This window comes from Adiantum capillus-veneris, chromosome 29, assembly GCF_014529385.1.
Source record: "Adiantum capillus-veneris isolate H3 chromosome 29, ASM1452938v2, whole genome shotgun sequence".
Taxonomy (NCBI): domain Eukaryota; kingdom Viridiplantae; phylum Streptophyta; class Polypodiopsida; order Polypodiales; family Pteridaceae; genus Adiantum; species Adiantum capillus-veneris.
This window is the reverse complement of record NC_140959.1, coordinates 66,273,495-66,296,495: the sequence shown is the minus strand read 5'-3', so window position 1 is coordinate 66,296,495 and position 23,001 is coordinate 66,273,495.

Here is a 23,001-nt window from a genome sequence, read left to right as displayed (position 1 = left end):
AAGAAGAGACCTGGAAAACCCAATAAAATTTTGAAAGGTCCAAGGGTGAAGAAGTTACAAACCTGCATGGGACTTTTCAGAAAAATCAGAAAGGCACAAAATGTGTAGATTTATGCATACCAAAGCTGCCCTTTCAGAGGATGGTGAGGTCCATATGTGAAGAAGCTACCTGGGGCACCAAAAGGTGGAAGGTGGTGGCATTGATGGCTCTACAAGAATCAGCAGAGGACTTCCTACTGGAGTACTTCAGTGACATCACCATTGTTGCAGCCCATGCCCACAGGGTTACTATAATGGACAAAGATAGTGAGACACTGAAAAGAATAAGGTGGAGGTATGACAAACTACTGGTCTCCAATGTCTGCAGGGATAAGAAAATGAGGGAAATTTTGTTATACCTCCCTGAGCTAGTGCCACAACTCACAGTTGTAGATGTCACACATGATGTGAATACAAGGGCAAGGGCAGAGACTATTGCTCGCCAAACAGAGGACATGAGGGAAGCAGAGCTTAAGGAGAAAGCAAAAGTAGAAGTGGAGTCCCAGAGGAAAACAGAATGCAATGTGACCCTATCCATAGAGGCAAGCAATCAAGAAACTCTACTTTCAATGAAGGATGGTTTGCTTGCAGAGATACCATTTGTAGATGGAGCCAGAAAGCTAATTCTGGAAAAAGTGGACATTAATTTATTGCAGAATCCAAATGCTCAGATTTCAGACACAATTATCTATGCTTGTCTTAAGTAAGTGTTACTATCTTGCTAGCTTTGAAAACTCAGATAATAGGTTTACTAACTGAGGTATACTCTCTACAGCTTGATCAAAAGTCAACTCTCACTGCACACCCACACGGAGGTGTTTCTTCTTGATCCAAAAATGTCAGTGATTATTAGACAAAAGAACAGTCCATCTGGGACCTTTGAGAGTTGGTTTCTCCATTGTGCTATGCTGGAAGTTACTGTCATCATCTTTCCATATGAGAACAACCATCACTGGAGTCTCATATGCCTTGATGTTGACCAACCAGCAGTGTGGGTGTTCAATTCAATAAAAGGAACCCACCCTAAAATTAGGCTGTAAGTGTTATGTATCAGAAAGTGTTTCTTATAGATATCCATGTAAATTTGAAGCCTCAAGCTAACATCTTGATACTGCTTTGTGCAGTTGTATAAAGAGGTTGTTGCTTGCCTATGGCAAGCTATGTGGAAGGTATGAACTATACAAGGCCCCAATCAAAGATGTACCTGTCCCAAATCAAACCGATGGAAATTCTTGCGGCTGGAGTTGTCTTCTCCATGCAGAATATGTCCTGCAAAGCTACTTTGCATTAAAACCTTTCATGACTAAGGTAACCATTTGGCAATGCATTCAGTCAGTTTTGGTTTAGTTTATAGAAGAATTCTCACCATGTGGTCTTTCAATTTTGCAGAGTTCTTACACATATGATTATTTGCAAAGATACCGGGTAAGTTTAATACAACACCTGCTTACTATGTCTAGCCCCAGAGAGCCTGAAGATAGCGGCTTGGATGACCGCACTATTGATATGACAATACATGACGTGCCACCACGACAAACCCCTGCATTCGATACAGTGGAATCACAACGGGATGAGGGGGTCATATCAGCAGAAGATGAAAGAGCCGAGGATGAGGAAAGGTCAAATGAGCATATGGAAGGTGCTAGTGTACAACCAGAGGAGACAATGAAAGAGCCAAGTCAGCCAGTGGAGGAGACAAAAGAGCCAAGTCAGCCAGTGGAGGAGCCAAAAGAGCCTATGGATGAAACCCAAGATGAGGAAAGCACGCCTATAGGTGAGCAAAAGGATATGGATGAGGAAAGCAGGCCTAGGGATGAGCAAACTGATATGGATCAGGCAAGGATGGATGAGGCAAGGATGTATGAGGCAAGCCGGTCAACCGAGGCAGAGGAAAAGACCTTGGAGGAAACCTTGAATGAGGCAGAAAGAGCCATGGGGGAGACCCCTGATGAAGATGTGAATGATGACTATGAAGATGTGAATGATGAAGCTAAAGCAGAGGAGAGCAACAACGACATCAACACTACAGAGACCCAGTATGGACCCTTGCTACCTGTAGATACGGTTGTTCCGGTAATGTCTATTCAAGTATGGAAAAATATGTTCAGCTTCTAACTACTTATATGTACTTGTCAACTTTTACAAAGGTTGATTATCTTGGACCTCAATGGATTGCTGTTGATGCGCATGCCTCTCGGTGACACAGAACCCTTTGAGGATTTGCAAACGTTTCGGATGGGAACTTGTCGAGTCGTGGTTCGTCCAGGAACCAAGGAATTTATTCAGTTTCTTCTTCCGCGCTTCAGAGTTGCCATATGGTCTTCAATGCAAAGGCAAAACTTGTCGCCACTAGTTACAATAGTTTGCAGTGTATGCGGCGCTCACACGTCAGATTTTGCCTTTTTGTATGATCAAAGAAAATGCGTTACCGTCGAGGGCCACTACCACCCTAAAAAACCACACTTACCTCTTTTGTACAAACCGTTTAGCCAAATCGGTGTACCCTTTGATGCAACTAATACACTACTGATTGATGATACTCCTGAAAAGCGAGAACTAAATCCGCCAGGAACAACTATTTCACCACCTTCTTTCGAGGGGCATTCCTTCGATTATTACCTTGAAGACATTCTGATTCCATACTTACAGAAATTGTATCTCAGTCCATTGTTCACGGATGAGTTTGTACTTTCTAATGAATTAAGATGACTCTTCTATCATGTCTTTGTCTTGTCTAACATTGAGAGAGACAGAGAGAGAGAGAGAGAGAGAGAGAGAGAGAGAGAGAGAGAGAGAGAGAGAGAGATTTGACATGGTAAAGAAATGTATTTCAAGCACACTTATTCACATGGCACAATTGACAAATGAGCTCAAAAAACTTCATGTATTGAAATTCATTTGTATACACTTGGGTTCACAAGAATATCTGTTACATTGACACTACTTCAACCCGACCATCCAACTCTTTGCACAAAATATCTTTTTCCCTTTGCCGCATCACCTTACGGCCAGCTAGGAAAAAGGAAAAATCTGATAGGTCCCTGTCCATTGACTCTTCAATTATGTCATGCCGCAACTGCTGAAGACTGCATAGCTCCCTTATTGTAACCACCAATAGTAGGCCATGCTCTTTATCAATCACTTCCACGATTATCTTCCAAACCTGCAAAAACCTGGTCCATAGGAATGTACTTACCATTGAGCATTTGTGATCGCATATACCAAAACGAGAGTAACAGTGATTGGCTTGCAATCATGTACTTGACAACTAGAGTATCAAGTGCGACCTCGCACCGTAAGCCAATCTCTTCCTTTACATACCATCCTCTGTCAAGAAGTTTGTCACAGGATGACTACTGAAATGACTTGCACATGAACATAGTTTTCGTAACACGGATGTTGTAGCTATGAAACAACTCTATGAAGAGTGCAGCAGGACAAAAGTTTGCAATTCTAACCAGTTTGGTGGGAATAGAGCTACGTAGAGACCTCTGTATATCCTTGTAGAGCTTACTTCGCATTGCCTCCACCATTGTTTCCTCGGAAACTGGCCAGTCCACAGTGTTCCAATCGGTTGGTAGAGGCACTTTCACCAACATGCCATTCTTATTCCCTGAGCTGAGTTGGTAGAAGTGGTCATAAAAAAATATTCCTTCATCAGCCAGGCTTTTGCTGCTCCTCCCTGAATACTGTAGAGAACCAATGTGGGCATGAACAACAAGGAAGAGGCCTAGTATGCACTCCACAAGCTCCCATTGCTCATAAGATGAGGGATAAACATCTGCAATATATATAAGAAGAGTTAAACTAAGAGTATCAATAAGTAAAAATGACAAATCTAATGTAATTGAGCTGTGAAGAATGGAGACATTGCTCATAAGAAGAGGGAGAAACATTGCAAAATATATAAGAAAAGTTATAATGAGAGTATCAGGAAGTTCAGATGTCAAGAGTACTTACAGATCAAATGAAGTTCAGATGTCAAGAGTACTTACAATTGCAACGTGGTTGATGTATATCTGATACATTTTCACCGTTTGCTATCACGTCTGGATGGGTAAACACATGTTGAACAAGAACTTCCTTTACAGATCTTTTGCCGATTTCAACTTTGAAATCCAACACTCTGGCCTTCCATGCTGAGCGGTAAACGTTGATACCACTAGACCTCTTGGGTCTTCTTGGTTGCATGAGGACCCATGAACCTTTGTTTATCCTTTGTCCAACCCATTGGTTCTCTGTACTTATTGAAGTTGATATTGTAATTGAGGATATGCTACTACTTGGCCTTCTAGGCAAAGTGCAGCTGTTTGTTGTTGGTGTGAGAGACAGTAAACACCTGGAGCTTCTTGGGCGAGAAGACATGGAAGCCATAACTCTCAGAGAAAAGCTTTAGTTGAGGGAGATTCACTTTGAAAGCATTCTAATGGAGGGAAAGTGTTTTAGAATTCCAATATCTTGTGCGGGCTTAATGGTCACCCTTTAGTACGTTAATGACCATAAGAGAATATCAGAAGTGGGACCACTGGCAAGCACCTAACAGCTCGGTAAAAGGAAGGAAATTATGATGCCACAATCCTAGATTCGTGAAAGTTTTATGCTATTTTCCTATTTTTTGACTCTTTCCACGTACTTTCCTACGTAACGTAGCCTTCGTGCTCATTGGACGCGCTCTATTTTTCTCTCTCTTCATATGGCCCTCCAAATGACCTCCGAAGTTTCCTAATGAATGGTGGGTGTGTAAGAGAGGTGTAAGAAAGATGTAGTAGTGGTCAAAGCATACATTTTTCTCCCCAAAAGAAGGAGCTTGATAATTTTATGATTTTTGGGCTTCCATAACTCCTACATAGATCTTGTATTTGTGTGGATATTATAGATGTGTGATCTACACGCCGAGCTCTTTCCATAGACATGTTACATGATATGGTTTTCCTAGCTAGATTTTTAATTTCATTTTTTGGGGAAAGTTGAAAGATAAACTACTTGTTTTTTCTGCTTGAATTCAAAAGTTGCCCTTTGATTTCTTTCTTAATACTGAAAAATTGACTCGCTTAAACTACCAAATAAAAGGCCCTTCTAGACCCCGATCTCTTCCTAACGTATGTTATAAATATGGATACTTTTATCAAGGTATTTATTGCCTCTATGGATGAGAAGAGACTCAGTTTTTTTGGGTCTTATCATTTTTAAATGTACGCAATAGATTATCTTTTCTCATCCATACACATGGTAGCATTTATTCACCCCTCTTAATCATATTACAGTTATATATTTCATTGTTATGCTCTATGTTATAGCCATCGCATGTTTTTCACTCAATATGGGCGGGCAGAGACATGCATACCAACAAAGAGGAGCTCAAGAAGCACCTCAACAACCCAAGGGACCAAGAACATACCAAACCTCCACTTTTCAAGACCTAAATGATGATCTATGATGAGGACAAGGGTCTTGGACCATGACTCAAGTTCCTATCTATTATAATGACTCAACCTACGAACACGGATTCTATGGTGGTACTATAAGATTGACCGTGTTTATGTATTACTCATCTCATGCTCCTAGTAAACTCTCTGTGAGACAAGGAAAGAAGGTACATTCATCCCACTCTAACCTACTGATGATTTCCTTATGGAGATTTCATCACTAAGATATTCATTTTTAGAAAAGATTGGATCTATGACTACAAAGCTAGAGATCTGACAAGTCGCACTTGTTACCTATCACAAAGGATGGAGAATACGGTCTAAGAATGCATGGACGGTTTAGTTCAACCACATTGATAAAAACTCTCTTTTACTACAAAAGAGACTCACACAGAGAGTCAACATATTGACATCATGGACTGTAAAACTCACACCATACTTTCATATGTGACACGATGGGTCACAAGGAGTATGAGTTGTCATGGACTATGACATTGACATCATACTTTCATATGTGTCATGAGATGGGTCCTTAGGTGTTGATCAGTCCTACAATGTCTATGAGGATCATTAAGGCACTTTGTTTAGACAATTATGTGGTCAAGGTTGTCGATTTAAATATGATTATGATTCTACCTATAAAAGTTACAAGATAAGAAAGTATGACAACCTTGAAGTGGTTGTAGGATAGGTATGCACATTTTGGTAGTTTTTACTACCTATTACTCTTTTTAACAAGTGCATCAAGCCATCTCACTTATGAAGTGTTTATGCTATGAGAATCTCACATGTTGCATCTCGTCAGTCAATATGGCTTTTTTTGGAGAATACTTTATGATGTTTATGAAGGTTTTTATCAAGTGGAAGAATGGGCCTAATGAAAATTCTGTTTGCAAAAACATTAGGTAATTATAGGTAATTATGAAACGATTTTCCACTTTTCCTTTTGGGGGCAAAAACTATTCTCCAGAAAGAGGGGGGGGGGGGCTTACGGGGGCTATGAGGGCAAGGCTCTAGCTCTACCACATGTCAGGTATGCATGTTAGTGGGGGTCTACATAAGGCATGGTTGGGAGGTTACTAGAATACCTGTCACCCCCTTGGTCTTACCAATTTGTGCCTATACCCCCTATGATTTTCTTTATTCAGAGAAGAGAGTATATGTGTTGCTTCTAATATCTAGATTTAACTACAAAATCCAAACAAATTTTTGAGAATTCAGTTGCATACTCTCTTTGGTATGGTAGGGAATCCCTCTCATCTTAGTCTCTTATCTAATCTCGTTCTTGTCATGTCTCTTGGATTGTAGAAGTGAAATATTGACCATCAAGCTTTAAAGGGGTAATCAAGCTTTTTACATAGGTGTAAGGAAAGTGGTAGAAACAATTTATTTGAACAATCCATTGCACTTGGAAATTAAATATGGAGATTTGCCACCACCACAAAGCCATAATATTCTAAAGCTCAAAAGCAATGTGAAAGCAAGTATCATTGGGTTTCTATGAACATTGCATGGTAAGCGGTCTATCCACATTATCCAACCTACAAAATGGATGAATCAATGTGTCTTCCACCATCTTCTTGTAGCAAGCTACTTGTTAATAATGAGATTGCACCAAGCCAACCCAGATTTAACCTATTTTGGTAAAGATGTCAGTTGGTACCACCACAAGTTGAGTTGAGTCTAATATCGTATAGAATATATAAGAGCCTCCTGAAATACAATAGTGGCAATTGAAAGAAGATGTGTAGCATTATAAAGACCCTAATGGTAGAGATAGAGAGCATACACCACCCCACACAATGCTTAAACAGATACTTGAATGAAGAGTTAGAGAAGATGCTACCCCGCAATGAATTGCTTGAAATAGCAATGTACAATGGAAATTGTTGATCCACACTAAGTGTTGAAATAGAGTCATATGAACAAATCTAGATTCCTTGTGAATGGGTGTGTGAACCAAGCCTAAGGTAGGTGATGGGGGGCTTACGGGGGCTATGAGGGCAAGGCTCTAGCTCTACCACATGTCAGGTATGCATGTTAGTGGGGGTCTACATAAGGCATGGTTGGGAGGTTACTAGAATACCTGTCACCCCCTTGGTCTTACCAATTTGTGCCTATACCCCCTATGATTTTCTTTATTCAGAGAAGAGAGTATATGTGTTGCTTCTAATATCTAGATTTAACTACAAAATCCAAACAAATTTTTGAGAATTCAGTTGCATACTCTCTTTGGTATGGTAGGGAATCCCTCTCATCTTAGTCTCTTATCTAATCTCGTTCTTGTCATGTCTCTTGGATTGTAGAAGTGAAATATTGACCATCAAGCTTTAAAGGGGTAATCAAGCTTTTTACATAGGTGTAAGGAAAGTGGTAGAAACAATTTATTTGAACAATCCATTGCACTTGGAAATTAAATATGGAGATTTGCCACCACCACAAAGCCATAATATTCTAAAGCTCAAAAGCAATGTGAAAGCAAGTATCATTGGGTTTCTATGAACATTGCATGGTAAGCGGTCTATCCACATTATCCAACCTACAAAATGGATGAATCAATGTGTCTTCCACCATCTTCTTGTAGCAAGCTACTTGTTAATAATGAGATTGCACCAAGCCAACCCAGATTTAACCTATTTTGGTAAAGATGTCAGTTGGTACCACCACAAGTTGAGTTGAGTCTAATATCGTATAGAATATATAAGAGCCTCCTGAAATACAATAGTGGCAATTGAAAGAAGATGTGTAGCATTATAAAGACCCTAATGGTAGAGATAGAGAGCATACACCACCCCACACAATGCTTAAACAGATACTTGAATGAAGAGTTAGAGAAGATGCTACCCCGCAATGAATTGCTTGAAATAGCAATGTACAATGGAAATTGTTGATCCACACTAAGTGTTGAAATAGAGTCATATGAACAAATCTAGATTCCTTGTGAATGGGTGTGTGAACCAAGCCTAAGGTAGGTGATGGGGGGCTTACGGGGGCTATGAGGGCAAGGCTCTAGCTCTACCACATGTCAGGTATGCATGTTAGTGGGGGTCTACATAAGGCATGGTTGGGAGGTTACTAGAATACCTGTCACCCCCTTGGTCTTACCAATTTGTGCCTATACCCCCTATGATTTTCTTTATTCAGAGAAGAGAGTATATGTGTTGCTTCTAATATCTAGATTTAACTACAAAATCCAAACAAATTTTTGAGAATTCAGTTGCATACTCTCTTTGGTATGGTAGGGAATCCCTCTCATCTTAGTCTCTTATCTAATCTCGTTCTTGTCATGTCTCTTGGATTGTAGAAGTGAAATATTGACCATCAAGCTTTAAAGGGGTAATCAAGCTTTTTACATAGGTGTAAGGAAAGTGGTAGAAACAATTTATTTGAACAATCCATTGCACTTGGAAATTAAATATGGAGATTTGCCACCACCACAAAGCCATAATATTCTAAAGCTCAAAAGCAATGTGAAAGCAAGTATCATTGGGTTTCTATGAACATTGCATGGTAAGCGGTCTATCCACATTATCCAACCTACAAAATGGATGAATCAATGTGTCTTCCACCATCTTCTTGTAGCAAGCTACTTGTTAATAATGAGATTGCACCAAGCCAACCCAGATTTAACCTATTTTGGTAAAGATGTCAGTTGGTACCACCACAAGTTGAGTTGAGTCTAATATCGTATAGAATATATAAGAGCCTCCTGAAATACAATAGTGGCAATTGAAAGAAGATGTGTAGCATTATAAAGACCCTAATGGTAGAGATAGAGAGCATACACCACCCCACACAATGCTTAAACAGATACTTGAATGAAGAGTTAGAGAAGATGCTACCCCGCAATGAATTGCTTGAAATAGCAATGTACAATGGAAATTGTTGATCCACACTAAGTGTTGAAATAGAGTCATATGAACAAATCTAGATTCCTTGTGAATGGGTGTGTGAACCAAGCCTAAGGTAGGTGATGGGGGGCTTACGGGGGCTATGAGGGCAAGGCTCTAGCTCTACCACATGTCAGGTATGCATGTTAGTGGGGGTCTACATAAGGCATGGTTGGGAGGTTACTAGAATACCTGTCACCCCCTTGGTCTTACCAATTTGTTCCTATACCCCCTATGATTTTCTTTATTCAGAGAAGAGAGTATATGTGTTGCTTCTAATATCTAGATTTAACTACAAAATCCAAACAAATTTTTGAGAATTCAGTTGCATACTCTCTTTGGTATGGTAGGGAATCCCTCTCATCTTAGTCTCTTATCTAATCTCGTTCTTGTCATGTCTCTTGGATTGTAGAAGTGAAATATTGACCATCAAGCTTTAAAGGGGTAATCAAGCTTTTTACATAGGTGTAAGGAAAGTGGTAGAAACAATTTATTTGAACAATCCATTGCACTTGGAAATTAAATATGGAGATTTGCCACCACCACAAAGCCATAATATTCTAAAGCTCAAAAGCAATGTGAAAGCAAGTATCATTGGGTTTCTATGAACATTGCATGGTAAGCGGTCTATCCACATTATCCAACCTACAAAATGGATGAATCAATGTGTCTTCCACCATCTTCTTGTAGCAAGCTACTTGTTAATAATGAGATTGCACCAAGCCAACCCAGATTTAACCTATTTTGGTAAAGATGTCAGTTGGTACCACCACAAGTTGAGTTGAGTCTAATATCGTATAGAATATATAAGAGCCTCCTGAAATACAATAGTGGCAATTGAAAGAAGATGTGTAGCATTATAAAGACCCTAATGGTAGAGATAGAGAGCATACACCACCCCACACAATGCTTAAACAGATACTTGAATGAAGAGTTAGAGAAGATGCTACCCCGCAATGAATTGCTTGAAATAGCAATGTACAATGGAAATTGTTGATCCACACTAAGTGTTGAAATAGAGTCATATGAACAAATCTAGATTCCTTGTGAATGGGTGTGTGAACCAAGCCTAAGGTAGGTGATGGGGGGCTTACGGGGGCTATGAGGGCAAGGCTCTAGCTCTACCACATGTCAGGTATGCATGTTAGTGGGGGTCTACATAAGGCATGGTTGGGAGGTTACTAGAATACCTGTCACCCCCTTGGTCTTACCAATTTGTGCCTATACCCCCTATGATTTTCTTTATTCAGAGAAGAGAGTATATGTGTTGCTTCTAATATCTAGATTTAACTACAAAATCCAAACAAATTTTTGAGAATTCAGTTGCATACTCTCTTTGGTATGGTAGGGAATCCCTCTCATCTTAGTCTCTTATCTAATCTCGTTCTTGTCATGTCTCTTGGATTGTAGAAGTGAAATATTGACCATCAAGCTTTAAAGGGGTAATCAAGCTTTTTACATAGGTGTAAGGAAAGTGGTAGAAACAATTTATTTGAACAATCCATTGCACTTGGAAATTAAATATGGAGATTTGCCACCACCACAAAGCCATAATATTCTAAAGCTCAAAAGCAATGTGAAAGCAAGTATCATTGGGTTTCTATGAACATTGCATGGTAAGCGGTCTATCCACATTATCCAACCTACAAAATGGATGAATCAATGTGTCTTCCACCATCTTCTTGTAGCAAGCTACTTGTTAATAATGAGATTGCACCAAGCCAACCCAGATTTAACCTATTTTGGTAAAGATGTCAGTTGGTACCACCACAAGTTGAGTTGAGTCTAATATCGTATAGAATATATAAGAGCCTCCTAAAATACAATAGTGGCAATTGAAAGAAGATGTGTAGCATTATAAAGACCCTAATGGTAGAGATAGAGAGCATACACCACCCCACACAATGCTTAAACAGATACTTGAATGAAGAGTTAGAGAAGATGCTACCCCGCAATGAATTGCTTGAAATAGCAATGTACAATGGAAATTGTTGATCCACACTAAGTGTTGAAATAGAGTCATATGAACAAATCTAGATTCCTTGTGAATGGGTGTGTGAACCAAGCCTAAGGTAGGTGATGGGGGGCTTACGGGGGCTATGAGGGCAAGGCTCTAGCTCTACCACATGTCAGGTATGCATGTTAGTGGGGGTCTACATAAGGCATGGTTGGGAGGTTACTAGAATACCTGTCACCCCCTTGGTCTTACCAATTTGTGCCTATACCCCCTATGATTTTCTTTATTCAGAGAAGAGAGTATATGTGTTGCTTCTAATATCTAGATTTAACTACAAAATCCAAACAAATTTTTGAGAATTCAGTTGCATACTCTCTTTGGTATGGTAGGGAATCCCTCTCATCTTAGTCTCTTATCTAATCTCGTTCTTGTCATGTCTCTTGGATTGTAGAAGTGAAATATTGACCATCAAGCTTTAAAGGGGTAATCAAGCTTTTTACATAGGTGTAAGGAAAGTGGTAGAAACAATTTATTTGAACAATCCATTGCACTTGGAAATTAAATATGGAGATTTGCCACCACCACAAAGCCATAATATTCTAAAGCTCAAAAGCAATGTGAAAGCAAGTATCATTGGGTTTCTATGAACATTGCATGGTAAGCGGTCTATCCACATTATCCAACCTACAAAATGGATGAATCAATGTGTCTTCCACCATCTTCTTGTAGCAAGCTACTTGTTAATAATGAGATTGCACCAAGCCAACCCAGATTTAACCTATTTTGGTAAAGATGTCAGTTGGTACCACCACAAGTTGAGTTGAGTCTAATATCGTATAGAATATATAAGAGCCTCCTGAAATACAATAGTGGCAATTGAAAGAAGATGTGTAGCATTATAAAGACCCTAATGGTAGAGATAGAGAGCATACACCACCCCACACAATGCTTAAACAGATACTTGAATGAAGAGTTAGAGAAGATGCTACCCCGCAATGAATTGCTTGAAATAGCAATGTACAATGGAAATTGTTGATCCACACTAAGTGTTGAAATAGAGTCATATGAACAAATCTAGATTCCTTGTGAATGGGTGTGTGAACCAAGCCTAAGGTAGGTGATGGGGGGCTTACGGGGGCTATGAGGGCAAGGCTCTAGCTCTACCACATGTCAGGTATGCATGTTAGTGGGGGTCTACATAAGGCATGGTTGGGAGGTTACTAGAATACCTGTCACCCCCTTGGTCTTACCAATTTGTGCCTATACCCCCTATGATTTTCTTTATTCAGAGAAGAGAGTATATGTGTTGCTTCTAATATCTAGATTTAACTACAAAATCCAAACAAATTTTTGAGAATTCAGTTGCATACTCTCTTTGGTATGGTAGGGAATCCCTCTCATCTTAGTCTCTTATCTAATCTCGTTCTTGTCATGTCTCTTGGATTGTAGAAGTGAAATATTGACCATCAAGCTTTAAAGGGGTAATCAAGCTTTTTACATAGGTGTAAGGAAAGTGGTAGAAACAATTTATTTGAACAATCCATTGCACTTGGAAATTAAATATGGAGATTTGCCACCACCACAAAGCCATAATATTCTAAAGCTCAAAAGCAATGTGAAAGCAAGTATCATTGGGTTTCTATGAACATTGCATGGTAAGCGGTCTATCCACATTATCCAACCTACAAAATGGATGAATCAATGTGTCTTCCACCATCTTCTTGTAGCAAGCTACTTGTTAATAATGAGATTGCACCAAGCCAACCCAGATTTAACCTATTTTGGTAAAGATGTCAGTTGGTACCACCACAAGTTGAGTTGAGTCTAATATCGTATAGAATATATAAGAGCCTCCTGAAATACAATAGTGGCAATTGAAAGAAGATGTGTAGCATTATAAAGACCCTAATGGTAGAGATAGAGAGCATACACCACCCCACACAATGCTTAAACAGATACTTGAATGAAGAGTTAGAGAAGATGCTACCCCGCAATGAATTGCTTGAAATAGCAATGTACAATGGAAATTGTTGATCCACACTAAGTGTTGAAATAGAGTCATATGAACAAATCTAGATTCCTTGTGAATGGGTGTGTGAACCAAGCCTAAGGTAGGTGATGGGGGGCTTACGGGGGCTATGAGGGCAAGGCTCTAGCTCTACCACATGTCAGGTATGCATGTTAGTGGGGGTCTACATAAGGCATGGTTGGGAGGTTACTAGAATACCTGTCACCCCCTTGGTCTTACCAATTTGTGCCTATACCCCCTATGATTTTCTTTATTCAGAGAAGAGAGTATATGTGTTGCTTCTAATATCTAGATTTAACTACAAAATCCAAACAAATTTTTGAGAATTCAGTTGCATACTCTCTTTGGTATGGTAGGGAATCCCTCTCATCTTAGTCTCTTATCTAATCTCGTTCTTGTCATGTCTCTTGGATTGTAGAAGTGAAATATTGACCATCAAGCTTTAAAGGGGTAATCAAGCTTTTTACATAGGTGTAAGGAAAGTGGTAGAAACAATTTATTTGAACAATCCATTGCACTTGGAAATTAAATATGGAGATTTGCCACCACCACAAAGCCATAATATTCTAAAGCTCAAAAGCAATGTGAAAGCAAGTATCATTGGGTTTCTATGAACATTGCATGGTAAGCGGTCTATCCACATTATCCAACCTACAAAATGGATGAATCAATGTGTCTTCCACCATCTTCTTGTAGCAAGCTACTTGTTAATAATGAGATTGCACCAAGCCAACCCAGATTTAACCTATTTTGGTAAAGATGTCAGTTGGTACCACCACAAGTTGAGTTGAGTCTAATATCGTATAGAATATATAAGAGCCTCCTGAAATACAATAGTGGCAATTGAAAGAAGATGTGTAGCATTATAAAGACCCTAATGGTAGAGATAGAGAGCATACACCACCCCACACAATGCTTAAACAGATACTTGAATGAAGAGTTAGAGAAGATGCTACCCCGCAATGAATTGCTTGAAATAGCAATGTACAATGGAAATTGTTGATCCACACTAAGTGTTGAAATAGAGTCATATGAACAAATCTAGATTCCTTGTGAATGGGTGTGTGAACCAAGCCTAAGGTAGGTGATGGGGGGCTTACGGGGGCTATGAGGGCAAGGCTCTAGCTCTACCACATGTCAGGTATGCATGTTAGTGGGGGTCTACATAAGGCATGGTTGGGAGGTTACTAGAATACCTGTCACCCCCTTGGTCTTACCAATTTGTGCCTATACCCCCTATGATTTTCTTTATTCAGAGAAGAGAGTATATGTGTTGCTTCTAATATCTAGATTTAACTACAAAATCCAAACAAATTTTTGAGAATTCAGTTGCATACTCTCTTTGGTATGGTAGGGAATCCCTCTCATCTTAGTCTCTTATCTAATCTCGTTCTTGTCATGTCTCTTGGATTGTAGAAGTGAAATATTGACCATCAAGCTTTAAAGGGGTAATCAAGCTTTTTACATAGGTGTAAGGAAAGTGGTAGAAACAATTTATTTGAACAATCCATTGCACTTGGAAATTAAATATGGAGATTTGCCACCACCACAAAGCCATAATATTCTAAAGCTCAAAAGCAATGTGAAAGCAAGTATCATTGGGTTTCTATGAACATTGCATGGTAAGCGGTCTATCCACATTATCCAACCTACAAAATGGATGAATCAATGTGTCTTCCACCATCTTCTTGTAGCAAGCTACTTGTTAATAATGAGATTGCACCAAGCCAACCCAGATTTAACCTATTTTGGTAAAGATGTCAGTTGGTACCACCACAAGTTGAGTTGAGTCTAATATCGTATAGAATATATAAGAGCCTCCTGAAATACAATAGTGGCAATTGAAAGAAGATGTGTAGCATTATAAAGACCCTAATGGTAGAGATAGAGAGCATACACCACCCCACACAATGCTTAAACAGATACTTGAATGAAGAGTTAGAGAAGATGCTACCCCGCAATGAATTGCTTGAAATAGCAATGTACAATGGAAATTGTTGATCCACACTAAGTGTTGAAATAGAGTCATATGAACAAATCTAGATTCCTTGTGAATGGGTGTGTGAACCAAGCCTAAGGTAGGTGATGGGGGGCTTACGGGGGCTATGAGGGCAAGGCTCTAGCTCTACCACATGTCAGGTATGCATGTTAGTGGGGGTCTACATAAGGCATGGTTGGGAGGTTACTAGAATACCTGTCACCCCCTTGGTCTTACCAATTTGTGCCTATACCCCCTATGATTTTCTTTATTCAGAGAAGAGAGTATATGTGTTGCTTCTAATATCTAGATTTAACTACAAAATCCAAACAAATTTTTGAGAATTCAGTTGCATACTCTCTTTGGTATGGTAGGGAATCCCTCTCATCTTAGTCTCTTATCTAATCTCGTTCTTGTCATGTCTCTTGGATTGTAGAAGTGAAATATTGACCATCAAGCTTTAAAGGGGTAATCAAGCTTTTTACATAGGTGTAAGGAAAGTGGTAGAAACAATTTATTTGAACAATCCATTGCACTTGGAAATTAAATATGGAGATTTGCCACCACCACAAAGCCATAATATTCTAAAGCTCAAAAGCAATGTGAAAGCAAGTATCATTGGGTTTCTATGAACATTGCATGGTAAGCGGTCTATCCACATTATCCAACCTACAAAATGGATGAATCAATGTGTCTTCCACCATCTTCTTGTAGCAAGCTACTTGTTAATAATGAGATTGCACCAAGCCAACCCAGATTTAACCTATTTTGGTAAAGATGTCAGTTGGTACCACCACAAGTTGAGTTGAGTCTAATATCGTATAGAATATATAAGAGCCTCCTGAAATACAATAGTGGCAATTGAAAGAAGATGTGTAGCATTATAAAGACCCTAATGGTAGAGATAGAGAGCATACACCACCCCACACAATGCTTAAACAGATACTTGAATGAAGAGTTAGAGAAGATGCTACCCCGCAATGAATTGCTTGAAATAGCAATGTACAATGGAAATTGTTGATCCACACTAAGTGTTGAAATAGAGTCATATGAACAAATCTAGATTCCTTGTGAATGGGTGTGTGAACCAAGCCTAAGGTAGGTGATGGGGGGCTTACGGGGGCTATGAGGGCAAGGCTCTAGCTCTACCACATGTCAGGTATGCATGTTAGTGGGGGTCTACATAAGGCATGGTTGGGAGGTTACTAGAATACCTGTCACCCCCTTGGTCTTACCAATTTGTGCCTATACCCCCTATGATTTTCTTTATTCAGAGAAGAGAGTATATGTGTTGCTTCTAATATCTAGATTTAACTACAAAATCCAAACAAATTTTTGAGAATTCAGTTGCATACTCTCTTTGGTATGGTAGGGAATCCCTCTCATCTTAGTCTCTTATCTAATCTCGTTCTTGTCATGTCTCTTGGATTGTAGAAGTGAAATATTGACCATCAAGCTTTAAAGGGGTAATCAAGCTTTTTACATAGGTGTAAGGAAAGTGGTAGAAACAATTTATTTGAACAATCCATTGCACTTGGAAATTAAATATGGAGATTTGCCACCACCACAAAGCCATAATATTCTAAAGCTCAAAAGCAATGTGAAAGCAAGTATCATTGGGTTTCTATGAACATTGCATGGTAAGCGGTCTATCCACATTATCCAACCTACAAAATGGATGAATCAATGTGTCTTCCACCATCTTCTTGTAGCAAGCTACTTGTTAATAATGAGATTGCACCAAGCCAACCCAGATTTAACCTATTTTGGTAAAGATGTCAGTTGGTACCACCACAAGTTGAGTTGAGTCTAATATCGTATAGAATATATAAGAGCCTCCTGAAATACAATAGTGGCAATTGAAAGAAGATGTGTAGCATTATAAAGACCCTAATGGTAGAGATAGAGAGCATACACCACCCCACACAATGCTTAAACAGATACTTGAATGAAGAGTTAGAGAAGATGCTACCCCGCAATGAATTGCTTGAAATAGCAATGTACAATGGAAATTGTTGATCCACACTAAGTGTTGAAATAGAGTCATATGAACAAATCTAGATTCCTTGTGAATGGGTGTGTGAACCAAGCCTAAGGTAGGTGATGGGGGGCTTACGGGGGCTATGAGGGCAAGGCTCTAGCTCTACCACATGTCAGGTATGCATGTTAGTGGGGGTCTACATAAGGCATGGTTGGGAGGTTACTAGAATACCTGTCACCCCCTTGGTCTTACCAATTTGTGCCTATACCCCCTATGATTTTCTTTATTCAGAGAAGAGAGTATATGTGTTGCTTCTAATATCTAGATTTAACTACAAAATCCAAACAAATTTTTGAGAATTCAGTTGCATACTCTCTTTGGTATGGTAGGGAATCCCTCTCATCTTAGTCTCTTATCTAATCTCGTTCTTGTCATGTCTCTTGGATTGTAGAAGTGAAATATTGACCATCAAGCTTTAAAGGGGTAATCAAGCTTTTTACATAGGTGTAAGGAAAGTGGTAGAAACAATTTATTTGAACAATCCATTGCACTTGGAAATTAAATATGGAGATTTGCCACCACCACAAAGCCATAATATTCTAAAGCTCAAAAGCAATGTGAAAGCAAGTATCATTGGGTTTCTATGAACATTGCATGGTAAGCGGTCTATCCACATTATCCAACCTACAAAATGGATGAATCAATGTGTCTTCCACCATCTTCTTGTAGCAAGCTACTTGTTAATAATGAGATTGCACCAAGCCAACCCAGATTTAACCTATTTTGGTAAAGATGTCAGTTGGTACCACCACAAGTTGAGTTGAGTCTAATATCGTATAGAATATATAAGAGCCTCCTGAAATACAATAGTGGCAATTGAAAGAAGATGTGTAGCATTATAAAGACCCTAATGGTAGAGATAGAGAGCATACACCACCCCACACAATGCTTAAACAGATACTTGAATGAAGAGTTAGAGAAGATGCTACCCCGCAATGAATTGCTTGAAATAGCAATGTACAATGGAAATTGTTGATCCACACTAAGTGTTGAAATAGAGTCATATGAACAAATCTAGATTCCTTGTGAATGGGTGTGTGAACCAAGCCTAAGGTAGGTGATACCTTGGTGCTCAAGTAAGTGACACCTAACCTTGCAAGGTGGTACCTTCACAAGAAGATTTTTAAATTTTCTCATGTAGGAAAACGGAGTCTTTTCCCGTGTTTTTCATACAATGAATAACATCATGAGCTTCTACTCGAGAGGCGCCGCATAGCTAGCTAGGTACGATTGGGGGTAGGGGACCCCTGGCCCCCGCACCGGGTCGGCAGTCCCCTGCCCCCAATCGTACCTAGCTAGGTATGTCGTGCCTCCCTCACAAAATCTCATGATGTTGAGGTAAGTCACAGTGTGGGAATTATTGTGAGAATTTGTCCAAAATTTCTTGTGCTTAAAAGCAAAGCTTGGTGGTGCATGTAATGCATGCAACAATTGGGATTTACGGTGGGATTGAGATTTGCATACCTATTCTAAGAAACATGTACAAAATAGCACAATCACTTGATCCTTCAGCTAGATACAAGAGAGGCTAAGAAAAGCTAGTTGAATTGGCATGGCCATCTTCCAATAGGCTACAAATAGCCAGCTCAAGCTTGGCAAGAATGTGATAGAATCCTTGACTTCTAGTGAGCCACATATGGACCAATCCCAAAGGGCAAGGAAATACTACTGACCCTACCATTTCAATATCAAAATGAGCCTCGAAAGAGGCTACCATACCATTAGCCATAGTTGACCATATTGTGCAAGATAGTGAAAGCTTTACAAAAGGGGGAATGGCCCCAAGCATTGCATCCTTGAAAGAGATAATTGCACCTTGTGCATCAAGACATGCCTTTAGTCAAGCCCAACCTCTAATTAAGATTGTGGAAAAGTCTCAATCTAGGCTCCATCTGCATGATCTAGCGAGAGAGAGAGAGAGAGAGAGAGAGAGAGAGGGGGGGGGGGGGGGGGGGGGGAGATCTACATGGGAGTGCGTTCGTTGCAAAGCATCTCCTTGGATTCTCCGTTTATGAACATTTTTTTCAAAATCGTGCGCACATATTAGGCTCACTTCCTATGTCACCTCCAAAATCATGGTAAAAGGGGTATACTAAGGTCATAGGTACTCTTGGAGTAGGCAAGTAGAGAATGAGAAATTAGATCAAGATAGGAGGATAGTTACACAAAGAGCTCTCACGTCAATGTGCACACTAAGCTCGAGGTTTAAAGTTTGAAGAAAGATTGCAATGGTATTTGTTAGAGAATGTACAGCTCGTTTCTTCTATGGTTAGTGACCTAAATTCAGTGGCATAGGTACACACAATAAGCATAAGGCTAATCTAAGAAAACAAAGGCAAGATGCAAACAGGCCTCTAGATATACAAAGCCCATACAAGAGGCTAATCTAGCAAAATAAAGGCAAGATGCAAACAGACCTCTAGTATACAAGGGCCATACAAGGCCGACCTTCTACACACACACACATGTACATTACGACGTAGGAAACAAGGGATCTAAGAGGCCGACCCTCTACACACACACACACGGTTTCCTCTTCCTTTTCCCTCAGCTACAAGGGATCTAAGAGGCCGACCCTCTACACACACACACGCTTTCCTCCCTCTGTTAGGTGTTGGTATTACTTGAGCCGCAATTCTTAGAGACCAACCAAAAAACACAAAAATTGTTCTAGTTTTCATGAAAAAGGAAGCTACCTTGAGCGGCTCTTCAGTATTTGGTCGTGGTGGAGCGGCGGCTCCTATTGGTAATAGAGACGATGTGCATGGCTGTCGCACGTACACCCTTCGCTTCTCGCCATGCATGCATGGCTGCCGTTGCCAACCACTTTTTGCTTTTCTCATGCCACCTAGCAATTATGGACGGTTTACGTGGACCCAATTTTGCCAACCGTTTTCAACCTTCATTTAAGGGAAAATTACCAAAACACCCCTCTAAATTGGGGAAAGTCGCAAAATACCCTTCAGACTTCAAAAATTCCCAAAATACCCCCCGATATTTTGTCATAAATTCCCAAAATGACCTTCAAATTTTCCAAGATACCCTCGATATTTTGTCATAAATTCCCAAAATGACCTTCAAATTTTCCAAAATACCCTCGATATTTTGTCATAAATTCCCAAAATACCCCTGGTTGTTAGAGTAAATTTCTCCAAAAATAAACTCTTTTGTAGGTCTTCACAAAAAGTGATTGTCTATTGTACAAGATGCTAAAACTACAATTTGAGTTGGTTATGTAAGCTTTGGGGATTAATTGCTTCATTATTTTAGACATAATTGTCGTTTGTGCGATGGTAACTGGTGACAAATTACATGTTGATCACTCAAAAACGGATCTCAATTGTCAAGAGCGAATGAAGATTAGAAAATCTTGAACAATCCAACCAAAATGGTTTCAAGGGTATTTTGGAAATTTTTGAAATTTGAGGGGTATTTTGGGAATTTCCTCAAATTAGAGGGATATTTTGGTAAATTTAAACATTACCAAACTTGCCCTTAAATTTGGAGAAAGTCCCAAAATACCCCTCAAATTTCAAAAATTCCCAATAGGGTAAAACACCCAAAAGCGTGCCACCTAAGAAAATGAGCTTGGACCTTTTGCCTCAAAGATCAATTTTTATTGATCAATAGCTCACTTGAAGCGCCTTCTCAAGATAATGAGCTTGGATCTTTTGCCTCAAAGGTCAATTTCTCACAACTCCTCCTTTCTTTTCCCATTTTAAAACAAGTCGAGGAATCTTGCGAGATACTCATGTTCCACAATTTTTTCGAAATCGTAGGGGCATACTGAAGATTTTGCAGAAATAATTGATTTTATTTGCATTGGAATCCATGACAAAAACTGTGACAGCATTAATGCAATCACATGTAACAAAAATGGGGATGAAAAGGAAGATGCACCTGGGCCAAAAGGACTGTGTTGCCAACAAGGCTCCAACCCTCACCACCCCGACGAATGGAATGGCTTGATTTCAAGCAATCTGGCCATTAGGCCTTGAAGCTTGTTGCATACTAATAGTTCTAAAGTGTTCTTATAGTGGAGAGTGATATATCCTCCTTTTGGGGGCCGGCTTTTTATTGGCCCCTTTACTCTATGCCCTTTATCAATTTTGGAAGGATTGCTCCAAATTTTGCATGGTTTAGGCTTTCTAACAATAGAGACCTATCTTTAAGTGTGTTGTATGTAAAAATTTGGACCAATGAGGTTACAAATAGAGGTATTTATGTCTACTAACAGTAAGCCATTTCGGCTTGAGAGCCAACATCATCATCCAAAGTCCTAGTTCTATTACCTTCAGTCGAGTGAAAACTAATCTTCCTCTAAAGAGTTGCAAAAGGGAAGTGTTTCAAGATGTTTGCGAAAATAACAAGGGGTATTTTGGGATTTTTTTTTTTTTTTTTTTGGGGGGGGGCGGGGGATGGCGAAATATGAGGGGTATATTCGGAATTATGTGAAATTTGAAGGGTATTGAAAGGTAGAGAAGCTGAGAGATAGAGATGGCATCATAAGAAATCAAGAGGCAGAGCTCCTTCCCAATGCGGTACTAGCCCCTGCTACTTTTGGTATTTCTTTTATTTATGTAAAGTATTACAGTACCATGATCATGAGAGATGGCGCCTTGATTTTGTGAGAGTAGACCGCGAATTTCTGCAAATTCAAGTCTTACAGAGAGGCATGAGTTTCAAAATATAACATGCATAATGTGTTTTCCAAATCATAGGAATGTAATGATATCATACCTAACCACCTCTTTAAAAAATGGCGTTCTCTTCAATAAGGGTAAGGTTTTACTTGATCCAGATTCCTTGAATCCTTGCAGCTACAAATACACTATAAGGTTGGTTCTTGTAAGCAATGAACAATGGTATATCTTCCAACAAATGGGATTACAAAGACAACATTTTACGCGCAAAAATTCACTATTTTGACCTCGCTCAACATAAAGACTTACATGTCACATGGCTTTGAGCTTCCCTCCACTACAAGCATGACAATAGTGGCGAGCATCTCAATGAAGTTTAACACATGAAGAAAACTACAAAATTGCAAAAAGGAAAGAAAACAAGTGTTGAAACCTTCATATTCAATCAATTCATTTCTATGATTTTCCATGTGTAGGTTTTCATAGTCTCTAAAAAGGGGTTTTTTCAACCATAGTGATTTTGTAAAGTTGTCTTTTGAGACTAACCTTACTTCTTTTAGGCCTGGATCCAAAATTACTTTCCATGACATGCCAGGCTTCATGTTCATGCTTACATTCGTCTATAAATTGCACATAGTTTTCATGCAAGGAGGTGATGATAATTCCTAATGCTTGTTTGTCTTTGGCCAAATTTTGTACACTTGGTATGAGCATAGATGCCTTAGTATGCACTCCATTAGGTTCGGCTGCCAGTTGTTGTCAAATTCTTCCAAACACAAAATTGAGCAATCATGTTAAAAGTATGGTGATGTTAAGCCCAATAAACACTAGCACCAGTAGTAGAGAGCATATACTCAATCATCAGGAAAGCCCATGGCCTCCCAATGAAAACTCCACCATTCCTCTCAAACTTCCAAGAGCATATGACTCTTGCCCCTACCATCATACATATATTCTTCTACTACTTGCTTCGTCTTCAAGTCTTTTTACAAGCCATA